Here is a 13,337-nt window from a genome sequence, read left to right on the forward strand (position 1 = left end):
GTTTTCATACACCTGGTGCAATGTACTACCAAAGATTTCTGGGGTAGACAGAGGTGGTAAAATGTATTCCCAAGAGCTTTGGTCTATCCCTAAGTTAGTGGTAAGTACATTTCCCAAGGATACAAATGACAGATTAATTGAGTGGTAAGTATACTTCCCAAGCCCCTCCCAGAAATTACTTTGGTGGTAACCATACTCCCCAAGAACCATTAAAACACCGTTGTCTGGTGGGATATATACTTCGAACAGTCCTGAAGGCTATATTTCACAACAAGTAGAAACTAAAGCTGGTGCAGCAGGCTGAAACTAGGTGCCAGGAGCATACAGAAGTGGTAACAGATATTCCCATAAATGCTGTAAAGTAACATACTTAGTGCTAAGTATGTCTCCCATGGCCCACGAAAGAGTTAAAATCCATGCAAACAACAACAGAAACAGTTCTCCAGAACAGGTGCAGAAAAGATCAAATTGTGTACCCCACCAGATATCCAGAGCAAGTTTCTAGCACCCACCAGATATCCAGAGCAAGTTTCTAGCAATATGCTATCACCCCAAAAATTAAAGATCATGTCTGAAATAAACTGCAAATTTGAAGTTACCTGGGTGAATAAGCAGAAAAATTGCCATGCAAGCTGTCAAAGTGGCATCAAACAGGAAAGACAGCACCAGGCTGGGAGCCACATGATGTTTAAATTATAACTTAAAATCACACACAAAACTCTGTGAGTCCATCACTGAAAGAGTCTTCAGGGATGTGGACTAATCATCAAATACAGTGCTACAGACAAGCAAAAATAAAGAAAGGAAAAAAGCTTATCAGTCTTGTGATGCACCCATAGCAGTTATTAAATGTAACAAAGAAAATTCCACTGCCAACACAAAGTCCTTTATTAAAAACAGTACCAGTGTCAGAGGAATGACTTCCATATTCGGACATTTTAATGTTGACAATTACAGCGACTTTTAGGAAGGCGATAGAGTACGTTGTAGGCCTATGCAGCACATTTTTTTGCTAAGTGGCTGTTATTTTCAACATTAAAATGTCCGATGATAAGAGTTTAATCCTCAGACTGGCAGGGCATTGCGGTGGAGGTGGAATTATATTTATTGCATGGAAATAGCTAAGGTTGGAGGCTGTAATTCTTCAGCAGAGGTAACTAGAAAACAACACTGATTCATTTTGAGGAGGGAGGAACACAATCACAACCGTCTCATCAAAGACACTGACTATAATTTTAGGGAAACTACAGAAACACTAGATCTGGATGGTCACACACAGATTAGACACCCTCTAATCCCAGAGTATCTGTACACAGAACTGCTGAGAACTATACACACTGCATCTGTACACTTGGCAAAAGAACTAAGTTCACAAAAAAACACCCCTGAGAAAACTATAAAATTACAAAGAGACAGAGTAGCTGGCCAGTGTTTGCTCTGGTTCTTGTCAGCAGGTAGGTCTGTCTCATCCTGGGGTCTGAGAGACTTGCCATTCATTTCTAACATTCTCCAACCTACCCCTGAGGAAGGAACTAATAGTTGCAAAAGCTAGTATCAGTTTCTTTTTCATTTTCAAATGACTATTGACAGTACTGAACTTTCACACCAAAAGGCTAGCCTTTACATCTCTCTCTCTCTCTAATTTTATAGGCTCAAAAAAAGGCAGATACACGGACTAGTGCATTCCATTAGGAGCACAATTCCAGTACTCCTAGATTTCAGAATTCCATATTCTTCCTACAGGATATATTGCCATGTAGAAGTTGGGATGGGGGCGTGGAGGCAACAAGCCACTCAGAATGAAGGGTAGAACAACTCCTCCCCTTTTGACCTGTTCCTCTTGTCCCCCCGTCCTCTTCTAAAGCCAATATTTTCTCTTTGGCACCTTAATGTGTCCTCCTCTAATTGCACCTTGTTTTACAGGAGCAAATCATTATTGACCATACAAATACAAATGCTGCTTAATATTTGCACCCCACGGAAATACGGAAGTGTCCGATCCCGCCCGTCTGCTTTGACCCATGACGTCACAAATATGGTGGAAACAAAAACAAACACACACACACTTTCCACAAGAAGCCTAATGACACTAACGGGACAAGCACGGGAAATGGGGTGTTTTGGGTGGGGGGCAAACTAAATATAAACAAATTTAGACGCCTTACGTAGCTACAACGTGTAAATGAAGACAGCCATGCATGAATACCCACCCACCTCCCCAGGGGTCGTAACCCCTGCAACCCATAGAAGATAAAGATGCTTCAGTAGCTGATTAGTGTTTTTTGTCTTTTTTTTTTAAAAAATCTCACAGGATAGAACGAACAGATCAGAAAGATAAATATAATAAACTAAAACAGAAATTGGAGGAAACAGATAATTAAAATAAGTAATAAGTGTTTTTAAATTAAAAAAAAAAACTCACGAGATAGAACAAACAGATCAGAAAAGTAAATAAAATAAGATAAAACAGAACTAGAGACAGCCACACTCAAACCAAACTCCGTGCCGTCATGACGTCACACACGACAACACCCTTACGTCACGGGTCAAAGCCGACGCGTGGGATCGGACGCTTCTGTCGACCCCACCCCACTAAAACGATGGACGTAGAACATTGTATCACATTCGGCAGTCTAAGGTTCGTTTCACAGAAGAGTCGCAAATACAAAAATCAGTGGATGTCAAGAGCGAATTTGCCAAGCTCAGATGCTGTAGACGAGATTGATTTCATACTTTGCTCACTTAATGCTCATAGGGAACAAATTATTTATCCTTACCTAAATTAGAGATATCTATCTCTTCTGTTGCATACTTCCTAAATAACCCATATACAAACACAGGTTATGTGTACTTTAAAATAAAACAGAATATTTTTCACATTTAGTGGTCACAACCGAATAAATGTATGGTATATATTCCTGCTGCATACTTTCCTGCTGTATACATTCTAGCAGTTTCTAAACTATTCTCTTATTACACAAAAAGGGAACTGCAACTGTTTCTCAGGATGCATCCCAACATCTACGTTTTTAACAAGTCGATCATCAAAGAAATGTGGCAGAAACTGGGAATCAAAGAAATTCCAACACTACGTACTGCTATTAATTAGCCAAATCTCGACTAGTATTGTATGGGACTACGTAGATATCAAATCAAGGCTCATTCTTACAATACACTAAAAAGATTGTTGAGTAATCTTTTATAAAAGCTAGGATGACTTACTAACTTTCATGACAGAGCTTATAAAAGTATCCCAGTATACCACCACAGATTTGTGATTAAGTTCTTTTACAGTATAACAGATGAGTTCAATACTTGTTTTTGCACAAGTAACAGCACTAGCGCTTTAGTCTGAAGTAGACATTAGGGGGTAATCCATGGTTGAATCGTATACCACATAAGCAGAATGTGCCATTTCTGATAATTAAAGATTATACTTACAAGTATGTAAGTACCTAAACATACAGTAGATATATGCCCTTTTTCAGTATATTGGTAGATTAATGTTAACAATAGTATACGGTATGGTGTGGTTAAACTTTAAGAGTTGGTGTGTATATAATCTTGAACAAATACAATTATAAGGGAGTCCAACAGAAAGGAAACACATAACTGTATTATTAGCTATAGATTGCTTAAATGCATGGGAACATCAATACTTTCAAGAGAGAACTGTAAAATAACAAGACAATGGTTGGCCAATATGCCTACTTACCACACCTTCAGGTGGGAAAATTGCAAATACTGCCCACAGACACACACATTATTTTTTTCTTATTTTAAATGTGTAAGATATATTGACACTAGATGGAATATTGCTTCCTGAAGGTATGTACTAGCCATCTTTCCTTTCTCCTAACAGTTTTGTAGTGTTCTCATGTGAATTTTCCTTTTGATATCATTAATTCATTCATTCACTCAATAAACAAAACTAGCTCTAATCCACTGATTAAAAATTCATATTATTACTACTGGTAATTTTCTCATGATAGAATGATACATCTGAACGTCTCAAATGTTGTACGATTCTGATTTCTCTCCACTTGAAACATTTCTTGAGCTCATACATTTGTTAGAAACAATCTGTGGAGGAGCCATGCATACAAGTGACTCAACAATACAATGGAAAACTTCCACCAAAATTACAAGACTCAAATTTACATGAGGTCCATTAGCATATTGAGCTCCCATACTTCATTTTGGAGGGGGCTCATTTCTTAGTAAAACTGGTATTGATGGAGAATACCGCAGCTTTATTGCGTTTTCATGAGAGAGAGAGATTCTGAACCCACTGATAATCTGGGCTCATATCTTCCTAAATTAATCAGATGCCTCTTCCTCTGTTGATATTTATGCATTGCAAATTCCGACTGCAGTAGATCTAAGCCAAAAAAATTAACGAACAGTCCAAATGAATTACACTATGCTTTCTGACTAGATACTTCACATATTGATTTATAGAAATCATTGGTAAAGAGAATAGTGGTAATACAAAAACGAGACACAATTCTAAAACACGTTTGGCAATATATTATTTGCGGTATATATAGCTATAATATCGGACATGTAAAACATAATAAAGTGCAAAATCAGGCTCTCAGTTTACGAGAGTATTTGTTGAGTAGCACAAACAGGAACAATGCTCAGTACGACTGTTATTTCTACTAATTTGACCCATTGAAACAATGTAATGCATTCGCCCTTTCTGTCTGATACCGCAGCAGTTTCGAATTTTCTTTTTCAGCGAATTTTAGCACCACCAAATATTGTATGCATTATTTTGCATTGGCATTCACACATATTTGAAGCCCGTTGCATTAAAATTAACAAGCATGTATTTGTGTACCTACTTACAAGCGACTGAACACGTTTTTGTTCTTCACTCGACACCTTTTTAAAAAATCGGGTACACCAAAACTCTCCTGAGAAATACGCTGTATACTGAACACAGCACCACAAGACAAAATGGTCCGCTATTCAACCAAATTTTGCTTACTGCACGATCGTTCCAGGGCTACCTTCTACACGTTGCCAACGTTTCAGCGCTGAAATCGGACGGAGGGTTACGAAGCAAGGGTCCCAGTAACTTCAGTTCTGACATGAAATCTGGATGTCTGGCCAGAATTTAGCGTGTATGAACTTTTGCTGCTTCACCCTTCACTTTACCTCAAGGAAACTCATTTATTAACGTTTTATTTCCTAACGGATTAAAGTATGTTTGAGGGCAAACTAGTCACAGAACAGGATGCAGATAAAAGTGGACACGTTTTCTAGGATGATAATTCGTTTATAATGCACTTATTTGCCTCATTATTTACACACCCTAAGAAAACAGCGTTGCCATTCTTCCCTAGATGCTTTAAATGGTGAAAGCTTCCATTGTTCTGTGAACAAGAAATCATGACTGTAATAAACCTATATATTTACTATGTTTTAATCCACACAAAAAAGAAGTTACCAGAAGCAAAACGTAGAGAAAATATACATTTCTACAACATGAGAAGGAGCAGATGCATGTATACTCCTTACCACAGACTGTCAAAGTCACTTAACAGCTATGAACTGATGGGGCACAAATTATTTAATAAGCTTCCACAATATGTACAAGATCTACCTGAACAAGCATTCAAACAAAAACTGTACAAATGGCTAGTTGCTCATCCATTCTATGACATCAATGATTATTTCAAATGTAATATAATTTTGTAGCATTAATGACATGCCTCTTGTTTTCTTTGAATTAACATTTATATTGTATTATATGCCTGACATTGTCTATTGCTGTAGTGGCCGAATGACAATAAAATTACTATTATTATTATCTTTCCTTTCTCAGACCTTGGGTCTGGTTCGGAATGAAAGTGACGTGGACCTTGATCAAGCGTCACTTCCTTTTAACTGTACGGTATATGTTACATTGTGTTTAGGAACTTTCGGGTAATTGAACATGTATCAATAATTACGGATTTCTGAAGTTGTATATATAAGTTTGGATGTAGCTGTATTGCATTGATGTACTGGTGGATATTGTGTGGTATGACTCCTGTAGTTGAAAGTATAATTGGTATAATGTCAACTTTATCCTGATGCCACATGTCCTTGACTTCCTCAGCCAGTTGGATGTATTTTTCAATTTTTTCTCCTGTTTTCTTCTGTATATTTGCTGTATTGGGTATGGATATTTCAATTAGTTGTGTTAATTTCTTCTTTTTATTGGTGAGTATGATGTCAGGTTTGTTATGTGGTGTTGTTTTATCTGTTATAATGGTTCTGTTCCAGTATAATTTGTATTCATCATTCTCCAGTACATTTTGTGGTGTATACTTGTATGTAGGAATGTGTTGTTTTAAAAGTTTATGTTGTAAGCCAAGCTGTTGATGTATTATTTTTGCGACGTTGTCATGTCTTCTGGGGTATTCTGTATTTGCTAGTATTGTACATCCGCTTGTGATGTGATCTACTGTTTCTATTTGTTGTTTGCAAAGTCTGCATTTATCTGTTGTGGTATTGGGATCTCTAATAATATGCTTGCTGTAATATCTGGTGTTTATTGTTTGATCCTGTATTGCAATCATGAATCCTTCTGTCTCACTGTATATATTGCCTCTTCTTAGCCATGTGTTGGATGCGTCTTGATCGATGTGTGGCTGTGTTAGATGATACGGGTGCTTGCCATGTAGTGTTTTCTTTTTCCAATTTACTTTCTTTGTATCTGTTGATGTTATGTGATCTAAAGGGTTGTAGAGGTGGTTATGAAATTGTAGTGGTGTAGCCGATGTATTTATGTGGGTGATTGCTTTGTGTATTTTGCTAGTTTCTGCTCGTTCTAGAAAGAATTTTCTTAAATTGTCTACCTGTCCATAATGTAGGTTTTTTATGTCGATAAGTCCCCTTCCTCCTTCCTTTCTGCTTAATGTGAATCTTTCTGTTGCTGAATGTATGTGATGTATTCTATATTTGTGGCATTGTGATCGTGTAAGTGTATTGAGTGCTTCTAGGTCTGTGTTACTCCATTTCACTACTCCAAATGAGTAGGTCAATATTGGTATAGCATAGGTATTTATAGCTTTTGTCTTGTTTCTTGCTGTCAGTTCTGTTTTCAGTATTTTTGTTAGTCTTTGTCTATATTTTTCTTTTAGCTCTTCCTTAATATTTCTATCATCTATTCCTATTTTTTGTCTGTATCCTAGATATTTATAGGCATCTGTTTTTTCCATCGCTTCTATGCAGTCGCTGTGGTTGTCCAATATGTAATCTTCTTGTTTAGTGTGTTTTCCCTTGACTATGCTATTTTTCTTACATTTGTCTGTTCCAAAAGCCATATTTATATCATTGCTAAATACTTCTGTTATCTTTAGTAATTGGTTGAGTTGTTGATTTGTTGCTGCCAGTAGTTTTAGATCATCCATGTATAGCAAATGTGTGATTTTGTGTGGGTATGTTCCAGTAATATTGTAACCATAATTTGTATTATTTAGCATGTTGGATAGTGGGTTCAGAGCAAGGCAGAACCAGAAAGGACTTAATGAATCTCCTTGGTATATTCCACGCTTAATCTGTATTGGCTGTGATGTGATATTATTTGAATTTGTTTGGATATTAAGTGTGGTTTTCCAGTTTTTCATTACTATGTTTAGGAACTGTATCAATTTAGGATCTACTTTATATATTTCCAATATTTGTAGTAACCATGAGTGGGGTACACTATCAAAAGCTTTTTGGTAATCGATGTATGCGTAGTGTAGCGACCTTTGTTTAGTTTTAGCTTGATATGTCACCTCTGCATCTATTATCAGTTGCTCTTTACATCCTCGTGCTCCTTTGCAACAGCCTTTTTGTTCTTCATTTATAATTTTGTTCTGTGTTGTATGTGTCACTAGTTTCTGTTTAATGACTGAAGTTAATATTTTGTATATTGTTGGTAGGCATGTTATGGGGCGATATTTAGCTGGGTTCGCTGTGTCTGCTTGATCTTTAGGTTTCAGATAAGTTATTCCATGTGTAAGTGTATCAGGGAATGTGTATGGGTCTGCAATGTAACTGTTAAATAATTTAGTTAGATGTGAATGTGTTGAGGTGAACTTCTTTAACCAGAAATTTGCTATTTTATCATTTCCAGGGGCTTTCCAATTGTGAGTAGAATTAATTGCTTGGGTGACTTCCTGTTGCAAAATTGTCACTTCAGGCATTTGTGGTATCATCTTGTACGTGTCTGTTTCTGCTTGTATCCACCGTGCATGCCTGTTATGTTGTACCGGGTTTGACCATATGTTGCTCCAGAAGTGTTCCATGTCTGTTATGTTTGGTGGATTGTTTATTTCAATGTGTGTGTTATCTATTGTCTGGTAAAATTTCTTTTGGTTTGTGTTGAATGTTTGGTTTTGTTTCCTTCTATTTTCACTTTTTTTGTATCTTCTGAGTCGTTTGGCGAATGCTTGTAATTTCTGCTTCTTTTCGTCTAATTGCTCTGTCGCTTCTTGTTGTGAGATTTTACCTAACCTTTTTCGTTTTTTTTCCGAGATTTCATTTCTTATAAATTGTGTTAGCTGTCCGATGTCTTTTCTCAGTTTTTCTATTTTGATCTGTAGCCTGTGTTGCCATGCTGGTTTTGTGGGTTTCTTCTGTGTGTTGGTTGGTTATGATCTCTGACTAGTGTGTATATTTAGTGTAGTGTGTGCTCCTATATATACCAGTAGTTGTAACTTTTCCATAGTTGTGTTTTCATTTATTTTGTTGTGTATGATTGTGTTGATAGTTTTTATTGTTGTTTCGGCTTGTGGGTTATTTGGTGGTCTATGCAAGAATGGTCTAATGTCTGTATTTGTGTCTTTGTATTCTATATATGTTGGCTGAAATTTTTCTTCTATATCTAATATCTGTGTCACTTTGTGTTCTATTTGTGCTTGTTCTGGTGGCTGCCTTAAGATTTCGTTTTCCTCTGATTGTTTAATTGGTGCATGTTGTTCTTTGTTTGTTTGCTCTGGGATGTTTGAGTCCATTACTGTATTTTCTTCTTCTTCTGATTGCACATTATTTTGTTCCAGTATTTGTTGTACTTGTTGTTTGATGTTATCTAATTCTGACTGGGGTATCCTGTTATTTTTTATTATTACACGGATCTGATCAGCTAGTCGTTGTTCTGTTAAAAATTTTAATTCTGGGTATCCGGTAATAAATGTTGTGTATACTTGTGATCTGTATCCAGTTGTGTTGGTTCCTAGGTTTGTTGCTTGGTAATAACAGAACATGAGGTGTCGATTAACTTCATCTGACCATCTCATCCTCTGTCTTTGTTTTCCTTCTAGGGTGGTTGCAGGAAGCATATCCTGCAAAACACCTCTATTTGGATTTAAATCATTTTCCAGTTGGCTAGCAGTGTCGTTACCATTGTGGGCGGGCATAGGGTTCAAGCGTCGTCCCCGACCATGACGGCGCTTGTCCGAGGCTTCATTAGTTCTGTCCTGAACCAACTAATCACACTAAAAGGGGGGTTAGCCCTATTAGTGGTTTGTTCTTTTCGTCGCCTTTTACGACTGGCAGAACATACCGGAGGCCTATTCTTTTCCCGGGCCTCCACGGGATTTATTATTATTATTATTATTATTATTATTATTACAACACAATAACATGTAAAAATCTATTCACACCTCAAAGTTGTTATTTAGTAGCACATAATAACTAAGATGTACTAACGTCATTGTATTTTCAGTACCACATCATCATGACCTAGCGGAATGGTCCTGCGTTAACAAAGAAGTGAGATGAAACAGATATGCAGATGATTTGAAAATGTGACTTTCATTGATATAAGTAACTAGAAAGGAGATTCCATACTAGACATGGTTTCCACTTAAATAGATTAGGAAAACATTTCGTAATTGCAAAAATAATAGAAATAGTAAATGCCAAAACGAATGTAAGTTGTGACACTTCAAACGTAATTCCCCTCAAGGACAAGACCCACAAACTACTTAGTGAATCTGAAAATTAAGCATCACCACTACAAGACAAGTGTGATGTTCTGACATCACAAGAAAACACGCCAAGTGCTAGCAGTTCACAAGGAAGCATATCAATAACAACAGAACCAACACCTGAAGTATCAGAAACAGCTACACCATCATCATCATCAACAGCAACAACAACAACAGAAATGACAGCATCAATGACACCGGGAGCTACACCAGCAGCAGCAGCAAGCAACTCACCATATCCCAGTGAACGACCTACAAGGTACAGAAAACCTGTCCTTCTGGAGGATTTTTGGTACCTCGCCAAAGCAAGGAACAGAGTATGACACCACAAAATGTAAATACAAATGTAACCAGTTCTCATCCTCATTACCTGAAGATTCTAAGCTTAACCATTCAGTGTCTTAGAAATAAATCATTAGAACATGAGGTAGCTATGAACAGTGCAAATATTGACTGCATGTGCATTGGTGCAGAAGTTTTGAACTAAGTAGCATTAATATTCACCCATTTAAGTTGGCAAGCCAATATTGTAGAAAAAATACCAAAAATGGAGGTGTATGTATATTTACCAAACCAAGTATCAGCTATAAAAGAAGGTGTGAAGCTGAATCATTGAGTGTGGAAAATCATTTTGAAGCAGCAGCTGTGCAGTTGAACGAAATACAGGGAAAAGTCATAGTCATAGCAATATACAGACCACCTACTGCTGATGCAGACATATTCTTTAACCAATTAGAAATACTGCTTAACACTCTGTTCACCGATAGAGCCACTGTAGTTGTGTGTGGGGACTTCAATATTAATCTTATGAGTGAAAATAGGCTAAAAGACCAGTTCCTAAATCTGTTATGTAGTTTCAACCTGCTTCCACACATACACACACCCACAAGAATAACAAATAATACAGTCAGTCTTATTGATAATACATTTTCAAATGTAGGATGCACAGAAGTTGAAGTAAGAAATACTGATTTGGAATTATCAGACCACAATGCTCTTGTCCTCAAAATTCCTTCAAGGCCACTGAAAGAGAAAAAAACACACTTCATGTATAAAAGAAATTTTTCTACAGAGAACTGTGTAGAATTCATAAATATGCTAACTAATGAGGCTTGGGCAGAAGTACTATCCCTAACAAATACAAATGATGCATATAACACACTTTCTTCCATTTTCATGGGATATTTTAAAATGTGTTTTCCAAAAAAGCTGTCAAAAATCAGGTCACATGGCAATACAAAGCCAAGTTCTTGGATCACAGCTGGCATCAAAACTTCCTGTGGAACTCTAAAGAGACTAATTTCTAAAATGAAAACATCCACAGAGCCACAATTCATAGAATACATCAGGAATTGGCTCTGAGCACTATGGGACTCAACTGCTGTGGTCATCAGTCCCCTAGAACTTAGAACTACTTAAGCCTAACTAACCTAAGGACACCACACACATCCATGCCCGAGGCAGGATTCGAACCTGCGACCGTAGCAGTCACACGGTTCCGGACTGCGTGCCTAGAACCGCGAGACCACCGCGGCCGGCTGTCAGGAATTACAAGAGGGTATATAGAAAAGTAATTGCTAAAGCAAAATTCATGAGTAATAGTAGTTTTATTAGACAGTCTGAAAACAAATCAAAAGCCCTATGGGGTATTGTGAAGACTGAAACGGGGAAGAGTTGTAAAAACAAGGACATTAGCCTCAAAAATTTAAAAAATGTCAATATTAATAAACAAGATTTGTCAAATTATATTAACAATTATTTCATAAATGCAACAACTTCATTAAGCTTAAAATGTACAAATGAAGAAAAACTTGAATATCCAAAAACAGCTTGAAGGATGAGGGTAGAGCCAACAAATGAGGGTGAAGTTTTGAAAGTGATACAAAGCTTGAAACCCAAAATGTCGGCTGGCATAGATGAGATGCCTGTGTTAATCATAACAAGGACAGCACCACAAATCGCAAAGCCCTTTGCACACATAGCCAATTTATCATTCAGTGAAGGAGCTTTTCCAGAAAGGCTGAAAATTTCAAAAGTGAAGCCATTATTTAAAAACGGCGACAAGTATAAGGTAAAAAACTATCGCCCAATATCTCTCCTCCCAGCATTTTCAAAAATATTAGAAAAACTGATGAAGCACCGGATCAACAAATATCTAAATGACCATAATTTACTTAACAGAAATTAGCATGGCTTCCAAGCACATAAAAATACTGAAACAGCTGTACTGTGCTACACTGTACAAATAATTAAAAATGTAGAAAAAGATTATAGTGTTGTAGGAGTAAATTTAGACCTCTCCAAAGCTTTTGACCCTGTGAACCAGGACATCCTTTTAGAAAAATTGGAAGCGTTGGGTATACATGGTATAGGAAAAAATGGTTTGAATCATACCTAAAAAACAGAACACAGGTTGTAGGACTGACATCAACTTACTCCGACCACAAAATAAATTCAGTATCAGAGGCAAAAAAATGTAGAAATAGGAGTACCACAAGGCAGCATCCTAGGGCCCATATTGTTTCTTGTCTATACTATATAAATGATTTTCACACCTCAGATGATGCAGCCAAAGCAATAATATTTGCAGATGATACTCGTGTGATAATAAGTGCACCAAAGCAATTGCTACCAACAACTGCTGATAAAGTACTAAATTACATCCACTCTTGGCTCAATGTAAACAGGTTGACATTGAATGTAAATAAAACAAATTATATGCAGTTTGGGAAAAGATGTCAAAATGCAAATCTCGATCTAGTGTTGGGTGACAAAGCCTTAGACAGAGTGACATCCACAAAAGTTCTGGGGATTCATGTGGATGAAAACTTAAATTTTAATGACCACGTAATAAAACTTGCACAGAAACTTAATTCAGCCTGTTTTGCCCTCAGAATTATTGCAAATGTGTGTACCTCAGAGGGTGCCAGAATGGCATATTTCGGCTATTTTCAATCTCTTGCCATCATCATCATCATTCAAGACTGATTATGCCTTTCAGCATTCAGTCTGGAGCATAGTCCTCCTTATAAAATTCCTCCATGATCCCCTATTCAGTGCTAACATTGGTGCCTCTTTTGATGTTAAGCCTATTACTTCAAAATCATTCTTAACTGAGTCCAGGTACCTTCTCCTTGGTCTACCCCAACTCCTTCTACCCTCTACTGCTGAACCCATAAGTCTCTTGGGTAACCTTGCTTCTCCCATGCGTGTAACATGACCCCACCATCTAAGCCTGTTCTTGCCACATATGGAATAATATTTTGGGGTTCCACAACAGGAAGCCTAAAACAAATTTTTTTGTTGCAGAAGAGGGCCATCCGAATAATAACTCACAGTCATCCACGGACACATTGCAAACCC

The 13,337-nt window shown here is 37.1% G+C and overlaps 1 protein-coding gene and 1 long non-coding RNA gene across 4 annotated transcripts in view; one reads left to right on the forward strand and one right to left on the reverse strand.

The window, feature by feature from the left end:
* LOC124551348 overlaps positions 1–4,997 on the reverse strand; it is a 193,262-nt gene extending 188,265 nt beyond the window's left edge. Inside the window, exon 1 of one of the 3 annotated variants that reach the window (XM_047126379.1) lies at positions 4,855–4,997. The gene's annotated coding sequence lies outside the window, so the exon portion shown is untranslated. Of the gene's footprint in view, positions 1–4,850 lie in introns of all 3 variants that reach the window. The other 2 variants (XM_047126380.1, XM_047126381.1) reach the window with 2 other exon arrangements.
* The window catches only part of LOC124551349, a 75,813-nt gene that overhangs the window by 18,899 nt on the left and 43,577 nt on the right, over positions 1–13,337 (forward strand). The gene's annotated exons all lie outside the window — the stretch shown is intronic.

The sequence above is a fragment of the Schistocerca americana genome, chromosome 9, assembly GCF_021461395.2.
Source record: "Schistocerca americana isolate TAMUIC-IGC-003095 chromosome 9, iqSchAmer2.1, whole genome shotgun sequence".
In the NCBI taxonomy this organism is placed as follows: Eukaryota; Metazoa; Arthropoda; class Insecta; order Orthoptera; family Acrididae; genus Schistocerca; species Schistocerca americana.